The 20,712-nt window shown below is 44.1% G+C and overlaps 1 protein-coding gene across 3 annotated transcripts in view; it reads right to left on the reverse strand.

The window, feature by feature from the left end:
* The window catches only part of ZSWIM8 (zinc finger SWIM-type containing 8), a 2,353,271-nt gene that overhangs the window by 2,097,260 nt on the left and 235,299 nt on the right, over positions 1–20,712 (reverse strand). Inside the window, exon 1 of one of the 3 annotated variants that reach the window (XM_078643226.1) lies at positions 9,339–9,463. The exons of the other annotated variants lie outside the window; for them this stretch is intronic. The gene's annotated coding sequence lies outside the window, so the exon portion shown is untranslated. Of the gene's footprint in view, positions 1–9,338; positions 9,464–20,712 lie in introns of those variants that run through there. 3 annotated transcript variants of the gene reach the window in all.

Raw genomic sequence — 20,712 nt, forward strand, 5'->3', positions numbered from 1 at the left:
AAAATAAATAGAGACAGCTATTTGGAAGTTTTCGGTCCGCGTTTACATGAAAAAATAAGTAAAAAGAACAACTTAGAGCTTTATATTTTACTTTCAACACATTTACTGCATTTGGCTTTGTTAATTCTTTAATAATATTTTCAATACAAATGTATAAAAGGAAGTGAGAGAGGCAGAAACAAGGAGCAGTTGACAAGGTCTTCTGAAAAGCCTTATGTTATAAAAAAAAAACAGGGTTACTTGTTCACTTTAAAAACAACCACCAGCCCTAAGGGCTGCAGGACAGTTGACCCTTGCTCTTGATTTACCAACCCAATTCTGTAGAGTTAACAACTCATGTCAGTGTAGCACTGAGGTAAATCCTGTAGTTTGAAAACCACAGGTGAACACTGAGGATCCTGCTTTAATGCCACTGATAAAAGATTTCCCCCGAACCTAAAAACACAGTGGCATGTAGGACGGTCTGGGTAAAAGGAAGTATTATGGGGACTATGAGCCCTTCAGCGATTCTGAATCAATGTGCATAAAGGGTCTCTGTCTTTGCAAAAACGGATTTGTTTGAAACAAACATGCACTGTGTCTTTTTCGCAGTTTAAAAAAAATTGTGAAGGACTTCTATTAAATCATTATTCAAGACCTGAATTTACAGACAAGTTAGGCCAGTATTTAAATAAATAGTTAGTTACCTTACCACTTACCAGAGGTTGTTGCACAATAAGACTGAAGCCACGAGAATCAGAAACAAAAATAGAATACCTTTAGTTTGTGCAACCAGGCTCATCAATTGGCCTTGGTGTTTAGAATTAACAATTCAATTATCACACTCGCACACAATGAAATTACATTTTACCAGAGTGCCTGTTTTTATTGAAATTGTGTATTCCCATTGTTTTAAAATTTTGAAATGTTTAAATTGTACAGTAAAAGATCACACTACTATTCCCTTCTTGTGTTTCAAAACAGCCAAGAGTTAGGACCTAAAGAAACCCTGTTGGCTTACAGGGAAGGATAAGTATTGTGGGTAGAATGCAACAAACATATTGTTTAGAAGGGGCGGTGAAGAGAAAAACAAGCATTGGCATAGCCGAAAGGTCCCGCCTTTGGGACCTTATAAGTATTTAGCCATGGCGCACATTATCCTGGGTGTTTAAGCATTTACTGTTACCCTCAAACCTTTTTAAGCTCACATCTTGCCAACAATCACATTTATTGTTGTCAATGGTAATGGGCTCGGTAGTTGTCACAAGATAGACAATCTACTTAAGGTATTGTGTGTGTCTGGCACAAGCTCTGCAGACAAGAGGCGGCAGGATGCAATCTTACCGCTGGTACGTGTAGGAATAGTTATTTGTGGCCAGAGCAGTATATGGCAATGCGCCCTGTTTGCATTATTACTTAACAGCGGTAGGGGGCGGGGTAAATGGTCATAGATGTACAGCGATGCTCTCTTAGGTACCAAGTAAACGGAAACTTACTATGCACGTATTTCTATCAAAATGTTTCATAATAATGAGCCAAACTGTGAAAATTATTTGTTTGGGTTCTTTTTAAAATGGGTACTATGTTTGTGATTTACATTATTTAATACCCAATTGATAGGTTACTGCCCAGGTGACAAAGAACTGGAATTACGCCCTAATGAATCCAGATGGGTTTATTGGTCGAGTCTCAAATATAGCAAAATACCAAATAAAGCTATATTTTTAAAGGGTCTATTTGTATTTTTAAAATAATGCAACAATGTTTGACAGAAACTGGAGTTTTTAGAGATATGTCGGTTAACAATAGTAAGTGGATTGTTTTGATAAATGGTCAAGAGAGGGCACTCATATTACAACTTTAAATTTAACTAAAAACCTGAAAGCAATCCGTGCCCTATTTGTTTTTTGTAGATCTATATAGCACAAACTCAACTCAAAGGTATTGGAGCGCTTTAAATGAGCACCAGGTAAGTTACACGCAAGGACACATTAAGTTTTGGTAGGCACAGGGCGATTAAGTGATTTACCCAGAATCACAGGATGGTGAACCGATGCCGAGGCTCGAACCCGGTTCCCCAACTTCATAGGCCCCGGATCCCCCAGCATGCTCCACACCCGCCTACCCACCAAAACAAGCACCTGGGAACAGGTGGGTTTAAAAGGCCATGTTTAATTACACTTCATAAACATGACAAGTAAATCGTTTATACATTTCTCAAATTATGAGCAACCTCCTTCCTTTATTATCAACTCTTCTTCATCAACTTTATTATACGTTTCAACTTGTATTTATTTGCTCATAACTTCTTGCTTCCCCCAGCACCAAGGGGCCCTTAGGTTCGCATCCCCCAAGTACGATGCCCGCGCCAGGTGCCACCCACCTGCGCCCCACGAGCGATGGGCCCCAGCCCTCGGGTCCTTGTCCGCCATTTCCAGGGCCCCACCTCTCATCCACCACGCTGCTATGAGGCTCGTACCTGACGCCCTTGCCTCCCCAGCCGGTGGTCTCCATCCCCCTGCGGAGAGCTTACCCTCTCTCCCCTCAGTGCTGGCGTAGGGAGTGCGCAAGGCGGACTCCACTCCATTTTTCCAGTCTATCAGTGTTCAAATGTCTCTTTTCCGCAACGCACCCTTCAAATCACTGCCTCAAGGGACGGGTGGGTGGGAGATTAAAACTAGCTGACTAACGGACAGGGAGTGGCGATCAGGTCCGGCGCAGGCGGGGAAAGAGGCCGAGTTGACCGTGACCCAGACCTAAATAGGTCATGGCCTCTGCCCCACGCCCCCACCGGACGTGCGTCACGCGCCCCCTGACCCGGAAGTACTTCCCAGGATGGCTGCCCATAGGGCAGCCTCCTGGGCCTATGAACCAATGGCGGCGCGGTGTGGGCCGGGGGGCCGGGCCCTAAAGGCGGGCTCGTCTAGCCTCGCCCTTGGTATAGGCCCCGGATCCCCCAGCATGCTCCACACCCGCCTACCCACCAAAACAAGCACCTGGGAACAGGTGGGTTTAAAAGGCCATGTTTAATTACACTTCATAAACATGACAAGTAAATCGTTTATACATTTCTCAAATTATGAGCAACCTCCTTCCTTTATTATCAACTCTTCTTCATCAACTTTATTATACGTTTCAACTTGTATTTATTTGCTCATAACTTCTTGCTTCCCCCAGCACCAAGGGGCCCTTAGGTTCGCATCCCCCAAGTACGATGCCCGCGCCAGGTGCCACCCACCTGCGCCCCACGAGCGATGGGCCCCAGCCCTCGGGTCCTTGTCCGCCATTTCCAGGGCCCCACCTCTCATCCACCACGCTGCTATGAGGCTCGTACCTGACGCCCTTGCCTCCCCAGCCGGTGGTCTCCATCCCCCTGCGGAGAGCTTACCCTCTCTCCCCTCAGTGCTGGCGTAGGGAGTGCGCAAGGCGGACTCCACTCCATTTTTCCAGTCTATCAGTGTTCAAATGTCTCTTTTCCGCCACAAGGGAGACTAGGGCCCTCAGGTCCGTCGCCCTTCCCCCCTGCCGCCAAGTTCAGCACAAATGACCAAATGCCTTGAATCCAAGCATCCATACCAATGTCCGACAGATGCACCCCGTCCTGGTGAAACATTTCAGATCCCGAGATCATCCTGTGCGGGAGATGTAGCAAGCGGCCCTTTCCTGAGCACATCTTTGCCAATTCTCCGTTGAGACGCCTCACAGACACGTTCACCGGGTACGGCCGGATCCCATTGCCCCACCATCGTCGTGGGATCATGCATGACCATGCTATCCTGGCCTGGGGGAAGGTTCGCCCCAGCCAAGCCATTTCCGTAAGTAGTGCCTCTTTGACTGCGAGGCGGCCCCTGTCGACCATGTCGTTGCCGCCCAAGTGTAAGATGACCAATGCGGGAGACTGCCTCTCGCGCCCCTTGATGTCTTCCACCAACCGTCGCAGGTGCCGAATCCGCATTCCTCCCACACCATGCCACAAAAACTCCGTCCCTGCCAGCCCGGGTGGCTTCCGCACTCGCCGTTGCCGCAGTCGCACCGCTGCCCGTCGAACGAACGAGTGTCCCAATACCCACACCACCTTCCCTGGCATACTAGTAATCGGAGAGGAAATAGAAAAGTCAGGCATGGGCATGGCAATACACGACGTCATAACAATTCGGGCCTTACATATCTTTTAAAGCAGTCGGACGACCAACGGCCCACCTTCTTCACCGCCTTGGAAGAAAACCCTGCCCCTGCCGCCAATGTGGCAGCGCCTATCCTGAATGAATGGGATGAATAGCCCGAATCCCCAAGGCCCAGGTCACCCAGAGCCTCCCGTAGTACAGCCTTGAATTGGTATTGCGAGACACACTCACCCCCCTCATGAATGAACAAGGCCTGACTCTTCTCCCCAGGGCGGATGGCCAGGTATGCCCGCATACAGGCTACCGGGCACACAGGCGCATCAGGCGCAGAGCCCAACTGGATCCAGGCACCTTTACCCAGCTGGTCGGTCTTAGACTTTCTGAGGCATACCTCCATGGTCCCTGCTGTAAGATTGAGGTCCCCAAACTGCAGCCCCCCATTATGATCAATGCGAGAGGACCCCACTATCTCCCCCAGACGAAATGCCCCATAAAAGGCTAACGAGAAGACTGCCGAGAATAACGTGCTCTCAAAGGCCGAAGTGCACCGTCTAGGGAGGGCGTCTAGCATCCTCCTCAGAGTCCCCACGTCCAGGGGCCTCCTACTGTCCCGCTTAGGGCCTTCCCTCCTGGCCCACCCAGTCAGAGCTCTCTTGACTACATAAGACATCCCTGGATCATACAAGCCCGCTAATCTAGCAAAGAAACCCACAGAAGTGACGTGCGTCCTGGCATAAGAGAGCGACTTGCCCTGGTCATAGATGTGCTGAAGAAAGTGAAACATAGCTTGATCAGAATGCCAACATGAGAAACCCGCCTCTTGCACTAATGTCCTGTAATACAAAAAACACTGCTGATACGTTTTCCGAGTGCGGTCACTCAATGAGGCACCTACCAGCCCCGCTAAAGCGGGGCTCCAATCCTCCACAGTGATGGTGGGAACACCGTCCTCTGATCCTCCGCTGCCGGATGGAACCTCCGAAACTCCTGCAGCTTGGAACGAGACAAAGCATCAGCAGCATGATTGTCGACCCCTGGAATGTGTGCTGCCTTAAACGTTAAATTCAACCTCAAACATGCCAACACCAACCGTTTCAACAATCTCAGCACATTCTTACACGTGGCCCCCTGCCGGTTAATGGCTTCAACCACAGACATGTTGTCTGACCAGAATATCACTGATCTGTTCCTGAAGTGCTCTGCCCAAACAGACACCGCCACCAGTATGGGGAACAACTCCAAAAAGGCTACATTTCTTGTCAAACCTGTTTTGTGCCACTCTTCCGGCCACTCCGCCCCGCACCACTTAGGCCCGAGGATAGCCCCAAAGCCAACGCTGCCTGCCGCATCCGTAAATAATCCCAACTCAGAGTTGGACACCGGGGCGGACGGCCAGACAACCGTGCCATTGAAATTCGCTAAGAAATCTCGCCACACTCTCAAATCACCCTTTACTTCGGCCCGTAGGCGCACTCTGTGGTGCTTCTGTGTTAGGCCCACCATCGCCCTGGCAATAGATCTAGAAAAGGGGCGTCCCATGGGGATGATCCTGAGGGCGAAGTTTAGCTGTCCCACCACAACCTGAAGCTGGTGTAGAGTCACCTTCGTACAAGCCAAGACCGCGTCAATGGCGTGGGAAAAAGACTTCACTTTGTCTTGTGGTAACCTGCATTCCCCCGCCACCGTGTCAATTTCAATCCCCAGAAATGTCATGCATGTATCGGGACCCACTGTCTTGCCCGGGGCCAGCGGAATATTAAATTCCCTGAATAAGGCCACCAATTGGTCCAACGCCTGATTACAAGCTGTGGAGGCGGCCGGCCCCATAACCATGAAGTCATCTAAATAATGCACAACCTCCCTGCAGCCTGTCTTATGAGAGAACAACCATTGTAGCATGCAACTAAAGGTCTCAAAATACCTACAGGAGACAGCACACCCCATGGGCATACACTTATCATAGTAAAACTGCCGGTTCAGTTGGAATCCCAACAGGTGATAATCCTCCGGGTGAACAGGCAACAGGCGGAAAGCGGATTCTATGTCCGTCTTGGCCATGATGGCGCCAGGCCCTAGTGACCTCACTTTATTCAAAGCTACGTCAAAGGACGAGTAAGATACTGAACACAAAGTTGGGTCGATAGCATCGTTCACAGACTCTCCCTTGGGGGCAGATAAGTTATGGATCATCCTGAATTGCCCCGGTTCCTTCTTCGGTACTACCCCTAGGGGTGAGCAGACAAAGCCTGGGAGCGGGGGGGCCCCGAACGGGCCAGCTACACGCCCCGCACTAAGCTCCTTCTGCACCTTCAACTCAACCACCGCAGGCATCGCCCTCGCAGATAAAAGATTATTGCAAAACCTAACCGGGGGGACCCCAAGAGCTGGAATGCGAAACCCCTCTGAGAACCCTGAGTACAAGATTTTGGCTGCTGACCGGTCTGGATACTGATTCAGCCAAAAAACCAGTTTCCCAATGTCCACCGGGGTGGGCAGCTTATGGCTGGGAGGGCTTAACCTCTCTGCCCCCCCCTCCCCGTTCCTTGGATTTTTTAATGCACTTGAATTCGGGATGTGAGGGGTGCCCGCAAAAGGAGCATGCGTGCCTGAACTTGCACTTGTCCGGCGGCCAGGTGCACACCTTCCTGTTAAATTGCCAACATGTCCCCCGCTTATCCCCAGGTCCCCCCTGGGATGTCCGAAAGGGCTGTCTATTGTTTTGCGACCCACATGCTTTGGCATTCACACTTTCCAACCACACATTGACCTCCACCTGGTCCCAACCCATGTCTGGGTCCTGCACCTTCTCCCATCTGAAATCCCTATCATAGTCCAGCCAGGCTGTCCCTCCATGCGTCGTGTGCGCTTTCAAAATCCTGTGCATATAGTACACCAATGGCCCCGCCAACTCTGGCTTCTTCTCAATAACTACTGTGATGAACACCTGGAAACCAAATAGCCAGTTCGTGATAGATTCTTCCACCCTCGGTCTCCTATCCTTGGAGGAGTTATCCTTGCCCTCCTTGTCCTTACTCTCCACCTCCATTCTCTTGGGCCTAATCAAAGCAAATATATCTACGAATTCCCCCTTCCAAATTTTTTCCTTCATATCGGGAGATACGTGTGTAGCCAGGCGGCCTGGTTTAGACAAGACATAACCCTGGCCACCCCCCACCATCGTTCCCGCCCCGGGCTCCGGGCCCTTCATCTCAGGCTTACCTCCTGGAGTACTGGGGGCACAAGCGGGGGCCGCCACCGCCGATGGGGCCACCGGGGCATTCAGAGCCTGCGTCCTGGCTAACAGCGCCAATTGCTCCTTGATCTCGCCTAGTGGGCCCTCATCCTTATTCCCCGGGACCCAAGGCGTGACTGCCGGGACCAAGGTCGGTGCCACGGCTATCGGAGGAAGAGGGGGTGCTGCGCCCGGAGCTCGAGTGAGCGCCTTCAGGGCATTTAAGATTTCCCCCAAAGCGCCCCCAGTCCCAGCGCCCTCGAGTTGGGGCTGGGCGGGTGGGCTTACTACCACTGGTGGGGACACTGCGACCTTCTCAGGAAGCACCGGGGGAGATCCCAGCGCCGCTATGGCCCCCAAGATTTCCTTCAAGATGTCACCCGTAGGCACAGGGGCCGGGGGTATCGCCGGAGCACCTGGTGCCGCTGGGGGAATAACAGGCGCTTGAGGCGCGGGTAGAGGGGCCCCTGGCGCTAGTGGTGTAGGCGAAGGAATTACAGGCGCTTGTGGCGCAGGAACAGGAATTACTGGAGCTAGAGGCGCCGCCAGTGGGATTACTGGCGCCTGGGGCACAGGAAGAGGCGCTACGGGTGAAGGAATTACAGGCGCTTGTGGCGCAGAAACCGGAATTACAGGCGCTTGTGGCGCAGAAGCCGGAATTACTGGAGCTAGAGGCGCCGCCCACGGGAGTACTGGCGCCTGGGGCGCAGGAAGAGGAGCTACGGGTGCAGGCGGCGCCAATGGGGGGGCACTCGGCGAAGGAACCCTCGGAGGGGGGGGCAGCCCCGCTCCCCCACCGCTCCCTTTCTTCTTCTGCCCACGTGAGCCCCTAGGATTCTGTGCCCTCGGTTTCTTGGGCAGGGGAGGGAACGCCGCTTTGGGCGGAACACCACGCCTGCGTGGGCGCTCCGCAATGCTCGGGGTCTCTCCCTCCGGATCGGAATGGGGCCCCTCAGACTCTACTTCACTGCACTCGTCGTCCCCGTTAAACTTCTGGAGGAGCAAGGCCAGTAACTGCGCAATCTCCGGGTCTTTGCCCTTGCGCTTATGGCTCTGCCCCCTGGGTGCCATGGTACCTTCTTTGCACCGCTACCTACTACTCTGAGTCCCGCTACCCTTCTCCCTCGCCCCCACACCCACCCTGCCGCCAGGCGACGGCGCCGGAGCTCTGCTGCCCTTTCCTAAGGCCGCTGCAGGCGAACGCGGGCCCGCACCACGCTCTCCGCTCCCAACACCTCACCGGGCTGCAGCAGGAGGAGGCGTCAAACAAGCCCCGGACCCGCGCCCGCCCCCAGCCTCAGCTAACCCCGGCACCTCACCTGGCGACCCGGTCGGCGCTCTCTCCTCCGCTGCACGTCGAGGTTCGTCGGCACTCCGTCAATGTCCTCGGGGGTCAGACTATGGGGCGGGGAAGCTACTGGGCAACCTAAGTTTAACTTAAAGTTTAAAGATTAAAACTAGCTGACTAACGGACAGGGAGTGGCGATCAGGTCCGGCGCAGGCGGGGAAAGAGGCCGAGTTGACCGTGACCCAGACCTAAATAGGTCATGGCCTCTGCCCCACGCCCCCACCGGACGTGCGTCACGCGCCCCCTGACCCGGAAGTACTTCCCAGGATGGCTGCCCATAGGGCAGCCTCCTGGGCCTATGAACCAATGGCGGCGCGGTGTGGGCCGGGGGGCCGGGCCCTAAAGGCGGGCTCGTCTAGCCTCGCCCTTGGTAAAGTCGACTGCTCCGGCCGTAAAGCCACATCCTCTCTCAAGTTACCAAGCCGTTTAATAGTGCTCTAATTAAGGTGCTCGATGTGCAAATGGAGAAAATGTTATTCCATTTAACAATTAGTCTGGACTCTTTAATAATTGGACACTTTCTACAGCATATCAACGACGACCTGCTATCTAGTTCTTGTGTAAAGCAGGCACTTTTAACTATTTAAATGACAGAGAAACGCCTAATCTGCTTATTGCCTTTGTGCCTTGCCTGCCGAGAGTTGTGTTTGCTCACCTTCCGCCCCTTCGGAGCTACAGAACGCCGGTCAATCAGTCCAAGGGGGACTGCCACGTACTTTGTGCACGCCGGGACAACAATTCTCAGAGTCCCCGGACGAGCTCTATCCTCAACACCTGTGGCGCCGGGAGGCGCATAAAAAACCTGCGGCCCTCCCGCAGCGCGGGACGCACGAGGGCGTGCCCGGGCCAAGGGCGGGCCCGTCCACGCCCGTCGTAGCCCGGGGGAAGCTGGGCTGGGCCACCACCCTTTCATCTTTACATCAGGACCTTCCCTATTGTTGGTCAGTGACTGTAAACTGTTGAAGTAACTGTTTGTGGCTACGTTTTGGACAATTGGGGTGGATTTTTGTTGTCACTATGAGTGAGTCCCTGCAAAAGGGGGTAGTAGGCACACTGGACGCATTTTTATTGAGGGCTGAGTCTGTACTTATCAAGGAGATTGAGCTTACTCAAAAAGGCTATCTATGGACCCACGTAGAGTATCAGCTGGGGTTGTTGTAAATACCGCACAATAAGGAGCGGGTGTGGTAGTGGAACTAGCATCATGTCCATCCCCTGGTCCATCTTTACCGTTGGTAATTGCTCCCTGTATTCCTTCTCTAGTGAGTGGTCAAAATTCCCCCAGCTCATCCCACAGCCCATCCCCAGATAAGATGCTAACTCGACATCAGCACCAATTTCAGGCCACAAAACGCGATGGTCTTACTGTTGCTGCATCTAAAAAGAGGAAGGCAGGTGGGCTCCCCCCTACTGTGCAACAGACCACTAAAGCAGCTAAAACAAAAGGGCCACCACGTGGGAGGATAGGGAGCGTTCAAGTGGCTGGTAGTTCTAAAATTCCCACACCGATATCGAGCAACACCCCAATCTGCCCCAGCCAGTTGTCTTGTGACGTGGAAGCAAGGTTCATTGCCAAGTTTGAAGAACTATTAGTGGCGAAGTTCGATCCCCTGGCCTCAACATTGCTAGATATCAGCCAAAGGTTAACCAAGATTGAGCACCATCTACTGGCTTGCTCTTCAAGCTGTCCAACAGCCTCTCGTAACGTATTAGCTCCACCCCCAAGTGCTCCAATTGTCCCTGTCGTACTGATCCAGCGGGCTAAAGAAAATATATCATAAACTACGCTACCCAATTTCATAACCTATAAACAAAATTCTAAACTATACATGGACCCATTTATGAACCTGATATATTTTTGGGCCTACTGAATCAGGTGGTCAAATAAATCTATATACACATTATTTACAAACTATAAACATATTTATACATTTGCAGAAAGAATATTGTCATTAGAATAAAACTCAATCATTTAAATGACCACTATAGGCGACGTGATCTAGCTAAAGGTAACCTATACTTCTAAATAACCAAGACCAGCTTGTTTGTCAAAAGTAAGATTTTATTTTCTAAATTATGGTATATAAGTTGTAAGTTTTATAATTGAATTTTATTAGCATTAAAGCAAGCATGATGGTAAGAAATAAGAAAATTACAATTTAAGCAATTGAATCAATTTAAAGAAATTATATAAAGTTTAGCATTTCTAAAACCTATTTCCCTAACTGAGCTAAATAGACAGAAATTAAAGTAAAGTTCTTTGAGGATTCTTACGTGCTCCACGCAAAGTCCAGCAGCACATCACCCTCATCGGAAAGTCAGAAAGCAGCAGCCAGCCCAACCCTAAGGGCATGACTTTTTATACCTTTCTACGCTAACTAAACTAGCAAAGGAAAGTTTTCAGAAATACTCGACGTCCCATTGGCTGAGAGTGACAAGTGACATGTCACCCGATTCTTAAAAAGTTCCACAAAATCATGTCTTACAAAGACCATTGTCTCTTCCACGTGAAGCCAGAGGCTTCCTGCGATTGCAACTTTGTTTTAAGTCATCCTCGCAGCTTCCATAGTCTTACAGTGCAACTTCCGCGGATGCCAAGTTAAGGACTGACAAAAAGTTCACTTTCGACCTTGGCCATGTCCGACAGAATGATGTCAGCTCATCAGTTTTTGCTTTGTGAATGCAGCCTCAATAAACGTTTTAATTCAGAATGGGCGTCTCGTGACTTTCTGCAGAATTACGAATTAGCTCTTTTTGTGCGGCTCAAATAGTTAGGCCTCAAAAACAGGCAACTTATGATTTCTAGTATAAAACAAACACAAGAAAAGTATTAATGTAAGAAATAAAGTATATTCTGTATCCACCCCATGGTTTACTATATAATTAACCCACCCGATTAATCAAAATGTTACCTAGCCATTGCAAACAAATAAAGCAGCGTTTATATTTACCAGTCTCCGTTTTTCTATGAGACCCATATGCACCTAGAATAGTAGAAATGACATCACACAGACAAGAAAAAGCAAAACAAGCACATGCTTATTTTAAATATGCAGCAGTTAGTAATGACAAAAACGAAAACAATAAATTATTTTATTATTTTGCACGAACAAAAAGATGCAACATTTATGCACGTTTATGAGCACACATGTTAGTCCCCCCACGTGTAAAGTTTAATCTAGGTTGTATTAGCACGACATATCACAAATCATTAATAATTTTATTCATGTTATGGAAATGTGACTTTGCGAGTTTAAACAAAATTTTGTTTTCTATCTCGCTCCATCAACTCCCTCATCTGGTGATTAACAAATCACCACACCAGCACTCAAAATTTTGGTAAATTTAATTTATAAGAAATCGATTCAAATTCATTGTATTAGTAAACCTAAAAGTCTGTTTCAGCATAATCCTTGCAATTAACATGACGCTCTCTATGTAACTCCTGCAACTCAATCTCCCTTTCCTCTTCTTTTCTGAGTTTATAAATTCTCTTCTTTTCTCTTAAATGCTTCTTTCTTTTATGCAACAGACAACCTACTTTAGTCAAAATAAAAATGAATATAATTATAATCAAAGGTGCCAGAATCTTGCCAAGAATTGAACTTCCGATATTATGAAACCAATTTTTAATTGCTTGAAACCTTTTTGAAAGCTTCCCTGTAAAATCTTCTTCTTCTAAAGGAATTATTTCAGAATGCATTTGTGTAATATTCTTAATATACATTTCAATATTTTTACTTTCATCCGGTATATATGTACAGCAATGTTGGACATGTAAAATGCCACAGACTCCTCCCTCTTTTGCTAGGAGTATGTCTAAAGCAAGACGATCTTGAATTACCATGGATCTAATAGCAATAACTTCAACATTCACTAATTGAAACCCATCAGCAGTGTCAGTTGATAATCTATCAACTATAGTGGACAATTTTCTGATTCTCCCTGCATTTAGGGTTATACCAACAAAAGGTATTACAGCTTGGAAAATATCTCCCAGAACTTCAGTAAAAGTTTCTCTTTTAGCTCTATTTACATAATTATGGATTTTAAATAATCCTTCTGAATCTCTGTCAACATGAAACACTTTAGGAAAAACAATTCCCACATAACAAGTTCCATACCAATGGTCTGGAAGGTTGTAGTAGGCTTTATCACCACAAACAAAATAAATTCCAGGAAAGATAGGATCTTTTCCACCTTTAAATCCCCAACCTCCCAAAATCTGATAAGTATCTTCACAGTTGCTTGCACCTACAAAATAATTATCAAAAAGTGTGTTATCTCTTCTAATGCAAAGCTTTCCACTAACAGGTTTGTCTATGTGAATTGCAATATTTTCAAGCATTTTGCCATTTAGTTTCTCATCCTCTTTTTGCCAGAATGATGACTTAGTCTGCTTGACTAATTCATTTCTCTTATAAATTGCTCTTCTCTCCTCAACCATATTCAGAAATTTCTTTCCTTCAGCACTTAATTTACATGTTAGATTATTCTTATAAGCATACTCATAAGTGAGTTCGTTAGTAACAAGGAAATATTCTCTCAATTGTTTAGCTTTCTTATGCTTATTTAAAGCATTATCAATTTTAACATTAGCAAAAATCTCATCATAATTTGAATAGTAATATTCTAAACGACCAGTTTGATAAAATAAACTAGTTAATACACTACATGTAACAGCATAAGTGAGAGGAAGCATATTATATGTTACTCCCTCAGAAACAGAAGCGGGTAACTTAACACATACATAACAATCCTTTGCATCCATTACCTTTACATATTCACTCAAAAGCTTTGTGAAAGTATTGCTTGAAAAATCACCTATTGATTTATCTTGATGAATGTTAGGCTGATGATCAATAACTTTTGCAGATGCACTATGTTTAGTTTGGCTAACCAGAGCTTTGCTTGTTATGTTAACTTTATGTAATTCTCTATTCATTTCTAAAGGTATAATCACAGCTAGTACCAACCAGAGCAGAACTAAAATGAGCAGACATACCAGAGTCATCTTACAGCATCTTTTAAAAACAGAGCATTTTGAAGTGCTCTCCTTAATGTAAGGCATTTTTAGGTTAGTTTTAGCCTCAAAAATAAAATTAAAAATAAAAATAAATTTTAAAATTTATATACACCCCCCTTTTAAAATATTTTTCTTTTTATAACCCTAAACAAGATTTCTTCGACCTTATGTCATACATAAGTTTTCTTCTATTAGACAGTTTTCTTCGACCTTGTGTCAACTAACAGGATTTCTTCAGCCTTATGCCAATTTAATAAATTTGTACTTCAATCATTGTCACTAATTTCTTGGATTTCGTTTTCTTCTTCACTACTATCATATATGTCAATAACGGGTGGAATTACTAAGTAAGTCCACTCAGGAGACTTGTATTTCTGGTTTGGCCTAATTATTCTCTTCCCTTTTCTTGATATCACTTCTATTTTCCTTCCAACTCCAACCTCTTTTCCAGGACTCTTTTGACTACTGATTTCTTCAACTTGTTCTATCGGCTTTTTAATCAATCTGACTCTCAATCTTCCACCAGGCCAGTAGTCTGCTTTTCTCACGTACTTCTTCTTTGGTTCAGAATTATTCGATTCTGATTTCCAAGTCCTTTTCTTTCTGTTTTCACTTCCACCTTCCACGTCACTTTCCTCTGTTTCGTAGTCTGAAATTTCAATTGACTCAGGAACTTCTCTATACGGCAATTTCACTCCTTCAGGAACTTCACTTTGTCTTCCATCACTGGTACTCGGTAATTCGATCTCCTCCTCTTCCTCGATTACCTCTAGCTTCCCAGATTTCGGATTTTTGTTCCTTACTTCAGAGCTTGTTCTCTGCCTTTCGATACTCTCCTGGTCGGAAACTTCTTTTGGTTTAGCTTCTCTGTCTTCAACATAGACAACCGAATCCTCAGTTATCTTTCCTTTTAACAGATTCTCTTCACCTTCAGAATCTATTTCAATTATTTCTAAGTCTTTTCTTGTCAGATTTCCATTCACTGGCACAGTTTCCAGATGTCGACTTTCTTGTCGATCTTCAGAATCTGGAATTACTTCACCTTCTGTTCTGTCTTCTGCCTCAGAATCAGAGTCATCTGTGGTATCACTTTCAACATCAGAATTCTCAGGAGTTGGTATTGGAATAGTATGACTTGGATGAATCCAGCGCTTCAATCCTCTGCACTTTACAGCATTAGTAGTGATCAAGATTACCTGCCTAGGTTTCTGCCATCTAGGAGATAGACAATTCCTCCTCCGATGTACTTTCGTTCTGACCCAGTCTCCAGGTCTCAGATCATGTGTCAAAACTTTGTCATTTGATTGTGCTTCAGTTCCCACCTGATTAGACACAGAAGTTACCATATCAGATAACCTTTTACAGTAATCCAAAATTGCACTGTCATTTATGCTCAACAGTTTACCTACAGGTACAAAAGCTTGCCTCATAACTCTTCCCATCAAAATTTCATGAGGACTCAAACCTGTCTTTTTATCTGGTGTACTTCTTATTGACATCAAAACAAGTGGAAGAGCATCAGTCCACTTAACTCCTGTCTCTAGACACATTTTTCCAATTCTGTTTTTGATAGTTCCATTTATTTGTTCAACTACACCTGATGCCTCTGGTCTGTATGCACAGTGTATTTTCTGCTCAATGCTCATAGCTTCGCAAATTAACTTCAACAGTTTATTATCAAAATGGCTTCCTCCATCACTCTCAATAGTGACTGGAAAACCGTACCTTGGGATGATTTCTCTTAGCATTAGTTTTGCTACTGTAATTGAATCACAATGTCGTGTAGGAAAAGCCTCTACCCACCTTGAGAACAAGCATACAATTACAAGTACATATTTCAAACAGTTGTGTAAGGGCATTTCAATGAAATCTATTTGCAACCTGGTGAAGGGACCACCCTCTCGACCAATTATTCCTGTCCCCACCACTGATTTTCTGTTTGGATTCATTTGTTGGCATGATAAACACCTTTGACAAAAAGATTCTGCAATGGTTCTAAACTTGGTATTGAACCATGTTTCTTTAAACAGTCTGACCATAGAATCTCTTCCTAAATGTGCAGGACCATGATATAATCTGGCCATGTCAGAAATCATGCAATTTGGTAAAACTACTCTCCCATCTTTGTAAACCCACACTCCATCTTCATCACGTTGTCTACAATCTGATCTTAACCACTGGTCTTTTTCTTCATCATCTGCTTCGTTTTGTAAATCTCTAATCTCATTCCATGTTTCTACAATAGTTGTTAGCATTAATGAATTTGAATCAGTTTCTGTACTTCTATTCCGATTGTAAGAATAATTTTTCCTTGCGCAGTACTTTGCTGTTTCATCTGCGAAGGCATTTCCTTTGGAAATATAATCAGTTCCTCTAGTGTGCGCTGCACACTTGACTATGGCAATTTCTTTTGGCAATTGTATTGCTTCAATTAATCTTCTAATGAAAACTGCATTTTTAATTGGTGACCCTGTTGATGTCATGTATCCTCTCTGTGACCAGAGTTGTCCATAATCATGCACAACTCCGTACCCATACTGACTATCAGTAATGATGGTAACCCTTATATCTTTTGATATTTCACATGCACGAATTAAAGCAATCAATTCAGCTACTTGAGCTGAACGAACTCCTTCAAGACATGATGCTTCTTTAATATTTTCAACTGTACAAACTGAGTATGAAGCTTTCAAGACACCACCTTCGGATCTTAAGCATGAGCCATCTACAAAGTAGACAAAATCCGATTCAGGCAAAGGTCTGTCTTTGATGTCTTTTCTTGGTTTTGTGCAGAATTCCATGACATCTAAACATTCATGTTCTGTCTCAATGTCATTAACGATTTCTGAATCAGGCAGTAATGTAGAAGGATTCAGATTCAAACATCTTGAAATCGAAACATTATCTGCTCCTAGTATGATTTTCTCATACTTTGTCAATCTGCTACTTGTTAAATGTTGAGTCTTACCTCTTGTCAGTAATATTTCAACTGAATGAGGCACAAAAACTTTCACTGGAAATCCCATAATGATTCCTTCACTTTGTTCAAGACTGATACTTGTAGCTGCAACTGCTTTTAAACAACCTGGTAATGCTTTTGCAATTGGATCAAGAACTGCAGAGAAATATGCAATAGGTTTCTTTAGATTTCCATGTCTCTGAATTAACACAGATAATGCACATCCTTCTCTCTCACTGCAATACAGTTCAAAATCTTTCTCATAATTTGGCATACCCAAAGCAGGAGCTTGGCATAAGCTCTTTTTCAAGTTCTCAAAAGATTCCATCTCAACATCATTGAGAATAATTGGATCTTTTACATCTGATTTGGTCAGTCTTTGTAGTGGTTTCGCAATTACTGAAAATCCACTTATCCATTGTCGACAGTAACCTACCATTCCCAGGAACATTCTGACCTGTCTTTGTGTTCTTGGCGGTAACATTGCTTGAATCATTTTTATTCTCTCTATTGTTACTTGTCTTTTTCCCTTTGCAATTCTGTGACCAAGATATTTTACTTCCTGTTTGCAAAACTGTAGTTTTGCTGGGGACACTTTATGTCCTTCTTCTGCAAGGCGATTTAACAGAATTATTGTGTCTGTTACACAATTTTCTCTTGTCTTTGCAGCAATTAACAAATCATCAATATACTGCACCAACGTAGACCTACCTGGTAAGTCTAAATCTTCTAATGATCTTTTTAACAGTTCGTTAAAGATTGAAGGACTTTCTGTATAGCCCTGAGGGATTCTTGTCCATCCAAGGGTCTTACCTTGGAATCTGAAAGCAAAGATTTCATAACTGTCTGGGTGTAGAGGAACAGTAAAGAATGCATTGCAAAGGTCAATGACTGTGTACCATTCAGCATCATATGGAATCTGAAATAGAATTACTGCTGGATTTGGAACCACAGGACAACATGGAATAACAATTTGATTAACCTTTCTCAGATCTTGTACGATCCTAAATGTTCCGTTAGCCTTTTTAACTCCCATAATTGGTGAATTACAAGAGCTACTCTTCATTTCTTTCAATACACCTTGCTTGATTAATTTTTCAATTACAGGTGTAATACCTTCAATTGTCTCAGTTTTCATTTTATATTGTGGAGTGTTTGGAAATTCTATTCCCTGCTTCAATGCAATTTTAACAGGATCTACGTTTTTCATCAGACCCATCTCATTCCCAGTAAAATCCCATATCTCAGATTTCACTGTTTCTTTTAGCTCTTCAGGTAAATCTTTTTCTTCAAATGCAGGAAACAATTTTGTTTCTTCTGCTTCCATCATCATCATTGTCATTCTGTACAAACCATCTTCCTCCATTGTTTGTAATTCAACTCCTTCAGGAGAACAATATATTCTGCAATTCATTTTACATAGGATGTCTCTACCTAATAGATTTACTGGACTACTATTACAAACCACAAATCTGTGTTTGTCTCTGTAATTTCCAATTTCAACTGGTACTGGATCAGTTAAGTCTGTTTTAATTTGCTGATTACTTACTCCGACAACTTGGATGGTATCCCCAGAGAGAGGTAGGTTTTCAATTTCCACTGATCTAACAGTAGAACGGGTAGCACCAGTGTCCACTAGAAAAGTGATGTCTACATCATTAACTTTCCCGTTTACATAAGGACCGGACTGGTCAACCTCAAGAGTGGCTCCAACAACACACTCTTCCTCCTCTCTCGGGCACCGTCAGCAATAATCATCAGAATCACTGTCTTGGCTTTCTGTTAATAAAAACTGTTGTGAAGCATTTTGCATTTGAACCCTTTGCTGCTTTTGCTGTTTTTGTGGTTTTATTACCTGTTCACATCCCTGAAATCCCACGTTTGGATTATATTTTTGAACTCCCCCACAATTCGGAAAAGGTGGTTGTGGCAACTGGTCCTGACGATTATTCACCTGTTGTTGTTGCTGTTGTTGTAATTGTCGCTGAATATTAAATTCATTTAACCCCTGTTGCATCTGTAGCTGTTGCTGTACGTTAACACCATTCTGCATCTGTGGATTCAATAAGGGATTCTTTAAGTTTCTAGGAGGATGAGGACACTCGTCCCTCCAATGTCCAATTTCGCCACAATTAAAACAAGGTAATCTTTGTTTCAGCTCTTCTATCTTTGGGCTAAATTTCTTTTGGAAATTATTACCTTTAAACTTTCCTTGTATCTGGTTCGTATTTCCAGTTTGAACAAAATTAGTGTTCTTATTTCCCATGCTGGCAATCTGTTGCTCAGCCACTTTTACCTGTGCCCACATGGCTTTCTCCTTCAGCTTCTTCTGTTTTACTTCTAATTCATCGCTACAATATTTTGCCTTTCTCAGAATATCATCAATAGATAGTGCTTGCCATCCGACAATACTAGTTCTGATCATTTCTCCAATTTCAGGTTTTAGTCCATAAACAAATCTATAGATAAAATGACTCATGTCTTTCTCATCTAATTTCTCATAACCACTGTATTGTTTAAAGATTAACAGTAGCCTTTCATAAAAAGAATGAACTGATTCTTTTGTTTCCTGCTCTGTTCTTTCTATTTTAACCCAATCAACTTCTTTGGGTGGAATTTTGTTTTTCATCCAAACAATTACTTTCTCATAAAAATCCATTACGAGTGGATTTGGGGCACCTGTTTCTTTAATTCGCTCAGGTTCTGTTTTTGGCCAACTAATAGATATTTTACATTCTGTCCAAAGATCAGATGGAACAACAATGTCAAAAAATCCATCCAAATCAATCCACAGAACTTTTGACACTTTGATAAATCTATCGACTTGCCTGTACCACTCAACAGGTTTCTCTCTTAATTTTGGAAAGTCATTTGTGAATAACAGAATGTCTTGTCTCGACCATGGGACATGAACATATCCTCCACCTGCAACTTCTCTCATTGGAAATTGTTTTGACAATTTTTCTAATCTTTCATCTTCCTTCCTTTTAGTCCATTTCACTCTCCATTTGTTCAGTTCTCCTAGCTTTTTGATATAGACAATTAAATCTTTAATGTGAACTATTCTTCCCATTGAGTTCAAACTCTCAATGTCGCTTTCTGAGAAATCTAATCTATAATGTTTTGCAAAATTCTTTTGTTTACTCACATCGATTTCAAGTTCTGCAGCTAGATCCTCTAATTGATCATATTTATTTTTCGTTTTCCATTGAATACTTTTGCAAATGAATAATAGTTCATCATCCCGATAGTAATTTAAACTATCTGGGCCAATTGTTCCAATTATTAATTCTTCAATATTTGCTTTTAATTTGGCCACATCAAGCTTTGGTGTGGTTACCCTGACTTCAGGACTACCTACATCTGACATAGCACCCATTGGTGTTTTTGGAGATAAATCCTCATTAAAGGTTAAATCAGGCATTCTTGATCTAGAAGTGTTTAATTCAGTCAAATCTGAATAAAATTTTTCAGCAGGCTTTTGAATTTCTGTATTTAAAGGAATAGTTAATCCAGTTTTGTTTGTATTTCTTTGTTCAAATACAGGCTGAACAGGACCTATTGTTACTGGAACTGTGACAGCTTCCATGCCTTTTGTCATTCTTTTGATTAATTCTTCTTTAGACCTTATGTATTCATTATAATCATCATCCTCAACATTTCTTGTTTCTCTTGTATAATCTTTTGGAGGTTCCCTTGCTCTTGGAGTCATTGAAAAATGTCTACCCTCATTTCGAGCATTCTCAAATTCTGGTCTTCTAGGAGTTTCAGTGATTTCACAATTATTTGGATAAAGTTTAGGAGCTTCACTAATTGGAGGTGCACTCGGTGAAGTTTCAGTAGAAACCACCGGAGTAGACCATGATCTAGGAGGTCTCAAAGGCTGATTAGGCTGTTTATTTTTAGCAGTTGTATATATTTCTTCCATAATTGCATCCTCAGATTCACTTTCCATAGATTTTCCTGTAGGAGAACCCATTACCATTTCATGAATTAAATACAATCCTTCACTCATGTTTCCCTGTCTCCACATTCGTAATCTAT

This window comes from Lissotriton helveticus, chromosome 5_1 (genome assembly GCF_964261635.1).
Source record: "Lissotriton helveticus chromosome 5_1, aLisHel1.1, whole genome shotgun sequence".
NCBI lineage: Eukaryota > Metazoa > Chordata > Amphibia > Caudata > Salamandridae > Lissotriton > Lissotriton helveticus.